At 35.5% G+C, this 11,326-nt stretch overlaps 1 protein-coding gene across 1 annotated transcript in view; it reads left to right on the top strand.

Moving 5' to 3' along the window:
• Positions 1-9,838: 9,838 nt before the first annotated feature.
• The window catches only part of LOC114340496 (uncharacterized), a 50,224-nt gene continuing 48,736 nt past the window's right edge, over positions 9,839-11,326 (top strand). The window contains exon 1 of the mRNA XM_028291245.2: positions 9,839-10,021. The gene's annotated coding sequence lies outside the window, so the exon portion shown is untranslated. The remainder of the gene's footprint in view (positions 10,022-11,326) is intronic.

The raw sequence follows: 11,326 nt of genomic DNA, 5'->3' as shown, positions 1-11,326 counted from the left end.
CTAAAAGCAAAAAAACCACTGCAAAAACTGGAAGTAACAAGAGGTCTGATAAAATCGGGTACCCGGTTTTGTCGATTTTCGGACTACCCGGTTTTGTCAAACTCGTAAACAAGACATAATGTTATTTAAATTTTTAAATTATGATATAATATTCAAAATTTTTGGCCAAATTAAAGGTAATATACTAGGTTACATGTATTAAATTTTGAAATGGCCATGAGTTATTCATTAGAGGAGAAAACAGCTATCAACTTACCTTAAAAATCGAGTTTCCTGAATCCAAAAACAGGTGAGGTGTTACTGCTCCGGCACAGATTACTCAAATGAGGTAGAAATGAATACACACGACTGTTGGTGGTAAAGGGACACTAATTTTAACATTGTCTAATAGATAGCAGCAGACAGTTAGAAGAATTAAGGGGTACCCGGTTTTATCAACCTACCCGGTTTTGCCCAACTCTCCCCTACATATATACGACGGAATGCAAGGTGGAGAACATTAATAACTGGGTAAGAAACAGAAGAATAGAATGAAATGTCCACATAAGCCGAATGACAACAAATAGAGTAGTAAGGATGACGAGAGACGGTTCCCCAATAGGAAGACGATCAGTGGGAAGACCACGAAGACGGTGGAACGACAACTTACTGGAGGCACATTGAAAAAACAGACAGTCATGTATGTACAAAAAGAAGAAGAATAAGACTCTTTTATAACAACATTTTAGATTAACTTATCTACTACCATATACTACAATAATGGAAAATGAACTATTATGCTAATAACTTAAGATGTTTGATTTATTAACATCTCAACTAAATGCGTTTTCTTCTCCCTCTTCTTCGCATAACTTTGTACCGATTATACAGGGTGTAACAAAATGGACTATTATGCTAATAGCTTAAGATGTTTGATTGATTAACATCTCAACTAAATGCGTTTTCTTCTCCCTCTTCTTCGCATAACTTTGTACCGATTATACAGGGTGTAACAAAAAAACAGGTCATAAATTTAATGACATATTCTGGGACCAAAAATCTTAGAATATAAAATAAAAGGTTATTTTTATATTCTAAGGCAAAAATAGTTCGATTGAACCTAACTTACATCTTAGTACAAATGTGCACATAAAAAAGTTACAGCCCTTTGCATTTACTGATTATATATATATATGTGTCATAGTAACAATATATTATTAAAAACTCACTTTAACACTTTTCCTCTTTTATCGATTGAGTATTAGTTTTTGTTGTACAGATAAATTATTACAATCACTGAATACATAGTTATTGAAAAAATTATCACATTTATTAACTGAATTAATAATTTGCAATTATACAAATAACAGTTATCCAAAAACATTTAAAAGCCATCTTTTTAAGTTAATTATGACATTTTCAAGTAAAGTTTACATATCCATACCAGTGAGAATTTTACTACACGTAATTTGCCGTGTAAAGACAGAAAAAGTAGGGATAGCCGTAAAATATTTGCGAAATATGTACCGATGGCCCTTTTTTCATAAAAAATAAAGCTAATAAATAATTATTATAAAATATTAAGGTTATGAATTCTTGGAAATAACTATGAAATATGAAATAACAGATTATATTTTATGATAGTAGGCAAAAAATATGTACGTTATTAAAAAATGTTTCCATATTTTTTTTTGTTGACCAAATCCAAATTACTTACCCACAAGTCCAAAATGAAAATAAAAAGATAAAAATGTTGAGTGGTGTCATTTTAGTGATTGGAACATATTACATAAACTGATATATAAATTTACTAAATTCCACTTTAGCACCGACTATTTAAAATTTTACTTTACTTATCTAAATATAAAAAAAAAATAAAATGATTTTAAATAAACATTTATAATTAATTAGAATACGTCAATGATCAATATTTATAACCGATTATTTATAAAATTGTAAACATCGAATTTTAAGTGAACCATAAAAGTACTAGAAAATTAGAATAGGAAAAGTTAATCAAATTTATGATTAAAAAAAGAATAGAAAAAGCAAGAGGGTCGTTCATTAGCATAAAGCAAATACCCCTAGCTGATTCTATTCGTCGTGCGGCTCCCTCGAAAACAATTTTTTAAATTTGGTCGCCTTTCGTAGGTATCAATTTCCGCTGTTTCTATTACATATAATAATATTATAATAGAAATAGCGGATATTATTTATACCTACGAAAGGCGGCGCCCAAATCGTAAAAATGGTTTTCATTTCGAGGGCACTGCGCGTCGCATCTAAGCTAATTGATTATCTGATACCTGATATAAACAGTTTTACATCTTTGTAGGTAGGTAGGTGTAGTTTTTTGCGCTCCATAACTACATTATACATATAGGATTGTTGCGCCCCAGAATCCTAAATAATGAAGCCAGACAACGAACAAAACACAACTTGTCAACTTACTTGTATTAGGTATCAAATAATCAAATAGCTTAGATGCGATGCGTGGCGCCCTAGAAGACCATTTTTGCAATGCAGGCGCCTTTAGTAGGTATCAATATCCGCTGTTTCTATAATAATATAAGAGTGTTACATCTCACAAAATTGGCCTAAAATTATGAGTGCAGTTTTCTGCGCTCCATAATTGCATTATACATATAGGATTATTGCGCCCTCCTACATAATGAAGCCAGTGGCTACAACAAAATTCAATTCGTGTCAGAAATCAGATAATCAAATGCTAGAACACATAGCTCGAAAAAGGCCTCCGGGTTTTATGTTAATAGCCTAGATGCAACGCGCGGCGCCCTCGAAGACCATTTTTATGATTCGGGCGCCTTTAGGTATCAATCTCCGCTGTTGCTGTTTAATACCACCGTTGCATTGGCATTAAATTAATGTACATGTGTACTCTTACGAATCTCCTGTTTGCACTCTTATTAACCCCTTGCACTCCCTTCTTACTCTCACACAATTTGTCCTCAGATATTCATGCCGCTCATTTCACCAGTATGGTTGTTTCATTTCATACCTCCCATTTGACTTTACACAAACCAACTCCGGTGCCGCACTCAGACCCTCGATCAACTTACATCCTCGCATCTCGAACCAATCAAGCCAAAAGCATCCACAAATACCTCCTCATTTAAAAATATATTTAGATCGATATCTCTATCTTTCTGTTTCTTCCTTTTGCTCGTTATTTCAATAATCACATATTTATGTAAGCTGAGCGATTCTTCCTCCAAAACAGTCTAGCTTATGACCCTGTTTAGAAGTAACGTTGAAATCAGTGAGATATCCAGAAAGGATTCACTATTACCTCTCACGAATCTAGGTGCCTTACCGTCATTCTGATAGGTTTTTCCCTCTCCCATCAGATCTCCTATCTGTAATGATTCTTTGTCGAGAGACCAACTTTACATATGGCTCCTGAAATAGGACCACGTCATAACCTTCCCTTCGTGAAAGTGACTCTGCAACGTCGTGAGCGGTCCTCGTCCTTCCCACATTTATTTGAAGGAACTTCGTATTAGATGGTTTTTATCTCTCTAACTTATTTAGCCGTACGCTGTCTGATTCCTGGTCCTAGGTGCTTTCACCCACTCTTTCCTCATCACTTGTGGCAGGGTCTCTCTTGAGGCTCCGCTTTTCCGGGATCAGTTTTTTTACTCCGGGCACTGTAAGCTGTCAGGTCTGTGACCGGACTCTTTATCAAACGGACCAGTCACTCTCGTGCCTGGTGCCCCCCTTGCCACATCTGTAGCAGGAGTCCGTCCTGTTTTCTCCCTTGCCCTTTACTATGCCCGAATTGTCTTTTACTAAACCATTCACAACTTAGTCACGGATCACCTGACACCATGTGGTTGTGAATTTTTATCGAGGTTTACTCTTATATTATATGTAGTTTTAGAGCGCTCTAAAAGTTTGAAAACATTCAAAAAGATTCTGTTGAACACCGATCATCATGATTTTTGTTAAATGTTTTTGGATCCAGTAGGTCCTTCTGTAAAAGTTGTTGAAAAATTACTCAGACTTTTCAAAAATTAGTTTGGAGTCTCCAGAGAGTACCTACCAAAGAGTGTAACAGAATAAAAGGGATACTGGGAAACTGAAGCTATATTTTTGTCTCATCTTCATATAATTAATAATTTACTACATTTTCCCAATAAAAGTAGTAAATTACTTAATGGTTTTAAATTAAAATTAAACTTAAAAAAATTCACAAGTAATATAATATTGATTTACTTTGCATAAAAAGTTTGATTCAAACACTTACGAGGGGGTCTGGCGCCTTTGTTTAGAGATAAGGTTGGCGCCTTTATTAGAATTTGGGTTGGCGCCTTTTTCATGAGTCAGTCCGACCATGGGTCACGTTATGAAGTACAGTAAATATAGAGTACTTAAGCTAATTATCCAAGAGAAAATACACCGCCGAAGAGGCCCACGGAGGAGGAGAAACTCGTGGCTTCAAAACATGCAGCAATGGTTCGGCTTATCATCTGCCGAACTATTCAGATCTGCCGTAAGCAAAGTCTAGTATATCTATGTTAATTGAGAACGGTCGGAACCGACAAGGCACGTGAATAAGAAGAATCAATTTTGTGAGATTCTGTGCCATATAGGATTGGCATGGACAGCATTTGCTAAGAATAGCCTTATCTCGTACTATTTGACAACTGAATATGTTTTCCATCTTTTGCGTTATTTTGCCGGTTCGTGGCGTACTCATCACTCTATATCTTCTTCTTCTTAAGGTGCCTATCCGTTCCGAATGTTGGCGATCAGCATGGCTATCCTAACTTCTTGCTGCTATTCTGAATAGTCCGGTTGTCGATGTATTAAACCACTTTCTCAGGTGTTGAAGCCAAGATATTCTTCTTCTCCCTGGTCCTCTCTTTCCAAATACATACCTTGCCTTGAAGAATGGGTTGCAACAAGCCATATCTCTGTTCATTCCTCATAACATGGCCAAGATATTCTAGTTTGCGCTTTTTGATTGTGTTAATAATCTCGCATTCCTTGCCTATTCTACGTAGAACCTCAACATTAGTCACACGATCCACCCACGAAATTCTCAAAATGCGCCTGTAACACCACATCTCGAATGCCTCGAGTTTTCTCAAAGAAGCCTCGGAAAGTGTCCAGGCCTCTACTCCGTATAATAACGTAGAAAATACATATTATCTGATGATAGAGATTTTGGTAGCAAGAGGTAAATCGTGGCTTCTGAAAAGAGACTTCATCATTATAAACGCTGATCTCGCTTTTCCTATGCGTTGTTTTATTTCACTTGAGTGGTCCCACTGGCTGTTTATGTTGGTAAAAAGGAATGTGTAGCTGTCGACCCTGTCAATTAGTTGTTGGTTAACCAAAAGCTGTGTATTTAATATTTCGCGCTTACTGACTACCATGTACTTTGTGTTTTTCGTATTGAGATCAAATCCGTATTCTCTACTTATATCTGATATGCGCGACATTATTCTTTGCAAACTATCTAGACTGTCTGCAAAAACTACGGCGTCGTCGGCATATCTAATGTTGTTCAGACGCACTCCATTGACTAATACGCCTTCCTGTAGTTCTCCCAGCGCTTGCTCGAAGATACATTCAGAGTATATATTAAACAGCACCGGGGACAGGATGCATTCTTGCCTCACTCCTCTATCTATGGAGACTGCCTCTGTCAAGGTAGGTATTCACTGCAATATTTAGGCAAGAAAAATGGAAATTTAGGCAAGAAAATTTATCCAGAACAATGGAAAGTTGCTCAAATTATTCTCATAATAAGGCAAAAATAAAACTCAGGTGACTTCATACAGACCAATAAGCCTGCTATCTGTTCTATCAAAATCTTGGAAAAAAATTCTTCTTAAACAATAATTGTCCCCAGTCATAGAAGAAATAAACTAATTCCCCAACACCAATTTGGGTACAGAACACAGCGCGGAACGATAGAACAAGTACATGGACTGGTAAGACACATCAGAAGTGATCTAGAAAATAAAAGATATTGTTCTGCTGCATTCCTGGCTATTGATCAGGCCTTCGACAAGGTATGGCATGCTATTTATGGTATCCTATTTAAACTATGCCTTCTATTTTAACTCCTAAAGAAAACTCTTTAACTCCTATCTTGTTTGTAAAATCCTAAAAAGCTATATTTCCAACCGTCATTTCCGAGTCAAGCAGGATAATGATTACACAAGCCTAAGATCAATAAAAGCCAGAGTACCACAAGGAAGTGTTTTGGGACCGATATTGTACTTGCTCTATACTGCTGATCTACCGACAAGTAGCAGAACAACGTGTGCAAATTTTGCTGATGACACCGCTGTACTAGCATCTCACAATGATTCAATCACAGCATCCTGAACTCTTTAAAAAAAGACAAAGCAGTTGTTTCTAGAAGTGAACGATCCCAATGTTTGCGCCCCTCTAAAGGTTGTGTGAGTCCTGCAGCTCCCGCTGTGACCACGCCTATGAATAAGACTTGGCAATGCAATTGGCAATAATATAAATAGTCCAGTCGAGTTAGACAAATAACAGGCCTAACCTTGCATTAGGAGCTGCCCCAAATTTTAGTTTTCTAATCTTTAGGAGGGGTCAATAGTAGTGTAAATTTAAAATCTCGACTGAATTGCGCTGTTGCGTTAGCCGCCATCTTGACTTTAAACGAGATCCGTGTTTGCTCAATATCTCCGCCATTTTCAACTTTTCGACAAAAAGTATAACAACCAAAATTATTGAAAATGTGATTTTCTATCATTTCTATTTTTACAATTTTTTCGTGCCGTCGATATTTTCCGAGGTATGGCGAAAAATAGTGCCAGTTAGAGTATAATTATTGAATTATCTCGATTATTATTAGTTTTACCACAAAAATGTCCCTATACAAAAATAAAGATAATTAAATTCTACATAATTTTAATATCTTTCATTTTTTTGCTTGTTAATATTTAAGGTAGTACGTATGCGATAATGGTGCGAGCGTAAGACCCGATTGATTTTGTAGCAATTGTTTTTGTTCAATATCTACGCCATTTTCAACTAAAATTGTCCCAAATATGATTTCGTACAATTTCTTTTTAACAATTCAATTTTTTTCATGCGGTTGATATTTTCCGAGTTAAGTGGGAAAATAGTAAAAAGTGGTGGGAGGAGGCATAATTACTAAATTGAATATTGTTTCTGAGCTGCCCCAAATTCTATAATTCGATCCTTTAGGGGAGATCAATAGTAATGTAAATTTAAAATCTCGACTGAATTCCGCCGTTGCATTAGCCGCCATATTGATTTTAATGGAGAACCGTTGTTGCTTAATATCTCCGCCATTTTCAACTTTTCGACAAAAATGATCGGAACTAAAATTGTTGGAGGCGCAATTTCCTACAATTTTTTTTCCACATTTTTTTTAATGCGATCAATATTCTCCGAGTTAAGAGGGAAAATAGTGGAAGCGGAGGGGAAGCATAATTATTGAATTGTCTCATTTATTATTAACTTTACGACATAATTGTACATAAACAAAAATAAAGAGAATTATATTTTAAACAATTTTTGAAACTTCCAATGAAACGCCAACCAAACTAAGTAAATAAAAGACATAAAATAATAATTCATATGCATTAAGTTCATTTAGTTTTATTAACTAGCGGGTTTGATTGGTTGAATTTGTCTGTCGATAATTAAGTTTCATGTCAGCTAACATAAAATATTTTAATATTTCAACAATTTTTTTTTTAATTTTGGACCCCGTTGGGGGGAATTTTCCCATTCCCCCCCCTCGTAGACGCGCCACTAGTTCTCTCGAAAAATTGTAGTAAATCGTAATTGCGACAATTTCAGTTCTTACACTTTTTGTCGAAAAGTTGAAAATGGCGGAGATATTGACCAAAAACAATTGCTATTTGCTATAAAATCAATCAGGTCTTACGCTCGCGCCTTTACCGCATACGTACTACCTGGAATATTGATTTTATAAAAAAAATGAAAGAGATCAAAATTGTACAAAATTTAATTCTCTTCATTTTTGTATAGGTTCAAATTTGTTGTAAAACTAATAATAAACGAGATAATTCAATAAATCAATAATTATGCTTTAACTGTCACAGTTTTTCCCCATAGCTCGGAAAATATCGACCACACGAAAAAAATTATGATAAACAAAATTATAGAAAATCGCATTCTTAACAATTTCAGTTTCTACACTTTTTGTCGAAAAGTTGAAAATGGCGGAGATATTGAACAAAAACAGTTCTCGTTTAAAGGGATCACAGCTAAGGCACATTTTTTGAAGTTTCGAAAGTTTTCATTGGCACTAAAAATTGATGCAAACAGATTACTCGGGAGTTTTTGAGTCGCTAAATACGAATAGGTCATCAAAACCGACCCCGGAGCACCTAATGTCCAGGCTCTCTGCTAAATCATCTTATAGAATTTCGAGGCTCTCTGACACTAAATTGATGGAACACAATCCGAGGGTTGGTTTTGATGTCATCATCCTTGGTCATTAACCCCAAAAACCCCGAATAATTTATTTGCATCAATTTAGTGCCGAAAACTCTCGAAAATCTAGATGACGTGTCTAGGGGCTACTGGGACCGGTTCTGATGGCGTATTTAGAGAAGGTGGCCAAATTATTAGGAACAATAAAACAATTTTTAATTTTCTGAATTTATTTAGCAAGTAATTGGGTTTAAGGCTTGCATTTATTTTTTGTATAAAAGAGTGAGGTATTAAGGCACGATTCCGACATCGACGACAGGCGGCAGACGGTAACTGCAAACGGCAGTTGCAGTTGTCGCCAGGACGACGTCATTATATACTTTGCACTATTAATTTGTATATTTCTTAGCAACTGACGTTATGCCAAACAGCAGTTACTAATAAATATACAAATTAATCGTGCAAAGTAATGACGTCGTTATGGTGAAAACTCTAACTGCCGCTTGCAGTTGCCGTCTGCTGTCTGCCGTCGATGTCGGAATCGTGCCTTTAAGGTCACAAAACCAATGGTTTTGTTAGCAAAACCATATAGTTTTATCACAAAAAATTTTTTTAACAAAAAATCACTAATTTTAATATTCAGCGGTGCCCCCTTTGCTGCAATTACAGCTTCAACGCGACGTGGCATGTTCTGAATACAAGTTTTTCCGTTATTTATTAAGTTTGGGTTATGATTCCATTCTTTAATAAGGGCTTCAATCTTGCTTCAATAAACTGGTGACAAGATCTTTGTGACCCCCTAAGAAAAACGAAAACGAAGAAAATGAGCGACCACGTATAAAAAGGGCATCTCCAAGATGGTGTCGGAAAGAAATTTAAGAGAAGAAAACTGTCACAATAGAAAGTGAGTGTCTATTGGGAACGGAAATGCATAGAACGCTATAAAACCAGTTTAGTATAGGTATAAAAAAAATACAAAAATATGTGTAGTGTCCCTAATAATTTGGCCACCCACTGTATGTTCAGAATTCTGAAAAAACCCTGAGTAATCTGTTTGAGTCAATTTAGTGCTGGAAACCGTCGAAACTCTAGAAGATGACGTGCATTGACCCTGGGATTCTGGGCACCAGGTGCTGGGATCGGTTTTGATGGCATATTCTTGTTCAGTAACCCTAAAACCCCCAACTAGCAGAATCTAGCCCTTTCTACCCATATACCTATGTAGTTACCTGTAGGTAGGTACCTACACCTATATATCTACTGAATTTGACGTATTTCTGCACTTTCCATATATTTCCATGTATTCTGCATATTTCCATAGATTTTTCTATTGTAGACTGTTCCTGACGTCATTCTGAACAGAATGCAAAAAGTTGCAAGTCTCTAGATGCTGTATTTAAAAATCGATTTATTTTGTACTAACTTGCCATTGCCTGGTCTATAAAACCCTGCAGGTTGTTACTACGCAAGACCAACTCAACTAAAAAGATTCAAGATTCAGTAAGTCGTTGATAAAAACCTCACTACATATTTATAAGCTCAGAGCTGTGATTGTTAATAGTTAATTGATTGTTAAATAGTGTATGTTTTTTATCGCAGACAGTTGGTAAGTTTTAGAATAAACTTGTTTATCATAAAAGGCATGTTAACGTATTCAATAAACATCTACACACCTTATAAAGTGTGCTAATTTAATTCGGTATACATACAGAAAGAAATGACTAATATAAATAGTAAACTGTTTATCTACTGCTTCCTATTGGTTTCCGAATAACCGGTTGCATCAGGGACGTAACAAATAGGTTCTTAACAGGTATTAAAAAGCTAACATATGCTTAGAAAAGACCACCCACACCCAATATCACTTCTTAATTTTTAAAAATCTGTTGGTAAAGAATTATCATTCATTTTTGGTAGTAAAATATTTAGTACCTATCACATTTTGGAATGACAAGTTTTTCAACGAAAACTTGGTTTTCGTTTATAGGTAAATTCGCTAATTCGCAAACTCTGTTAATTCGTTCGTTTGTGTGTCGCTGCCCCTGCAACACTTGGAGGCCATCTACCGATGGCTTCTTATGTAGAGTCGCTCCGGAATCCAAATCCAACGGCATTTCGATATCTCGACCCATCTTTGAGATAACCGACCTCAAAATCGAAAAATCGAATTGAATTCATTTTTATTTACTAACTGTAAACAAAGTTTTCGTTATGATAATGCTCTATTCATGTATTCAAGGGCATATGACTGATGCGTTTATGATAACGCAAGGACTGAACAAGAAGACCGATTGGCTCCAATAAGTTAACAAATAAGTAATATGTACTAATAAATAATTGTACCTTGTCAGTATTTGCACTACAATAGTAGATAACACAGAGAATATTACAAAAGTCTGGCAAAAGTCTCGCATTCTCAGATTGTTTACTGTTTATACTAAAAATAATTTAATTTATCGCTATTTTTTAATAAAAAATATATTTTGTTTTCATATTTGATTTAGTATTATTTTTTAACGATAAACATAATTATTTGAATAATAAAATGCTAGTCACAAGGAATAGTCAGGAATATTATTAGAAATTGTTCAAAGGCGCCGTCAGGCCCATTTGGACCAAACGTCGAATTAAATAAAAAGCGTATAGTCTAAGAGCTAGTGAACCCTCCGACTAACGGTCGTCCTGTAAGGCTAGAAATTTTTCTAGTGATAATTCATAGCACACCAAGGCTAAAAACCATGACCTGGCAGGCCTCAGCGGTGCACGTGTATCTACCAGGTGAATCGAAAAGTGCAAATTTAGGGGGTAAAATAAACTTTCTCCTGTAAGGTTTAAATTTAAGTATGTGTTTAAGTAAGCCATTTAGAAGAAATGTGTACAATGACAGACGATTCTGAAGAGCATAAGACCT

The sequence above is a fragment of the Diabrotica virgifera genome, chromosome 7 (assembly GCF_917563875.1).
Source record: "Diabrotica virgifera virgifera chromosome 7, PGI_DIABVI_V3a".
Lineage (NCBI taxonomy): Eukaryota > Metazoa > Arthropoda > Insecta > Coleoptera > Chrysomelidae > Diabrotica > Diabrotica virgifera.
The sequence above is the reverse complement of the archived record's forward strand: the minus strand, read 5'-3'. Positions and strand labels throughout refer to the sequence as shown.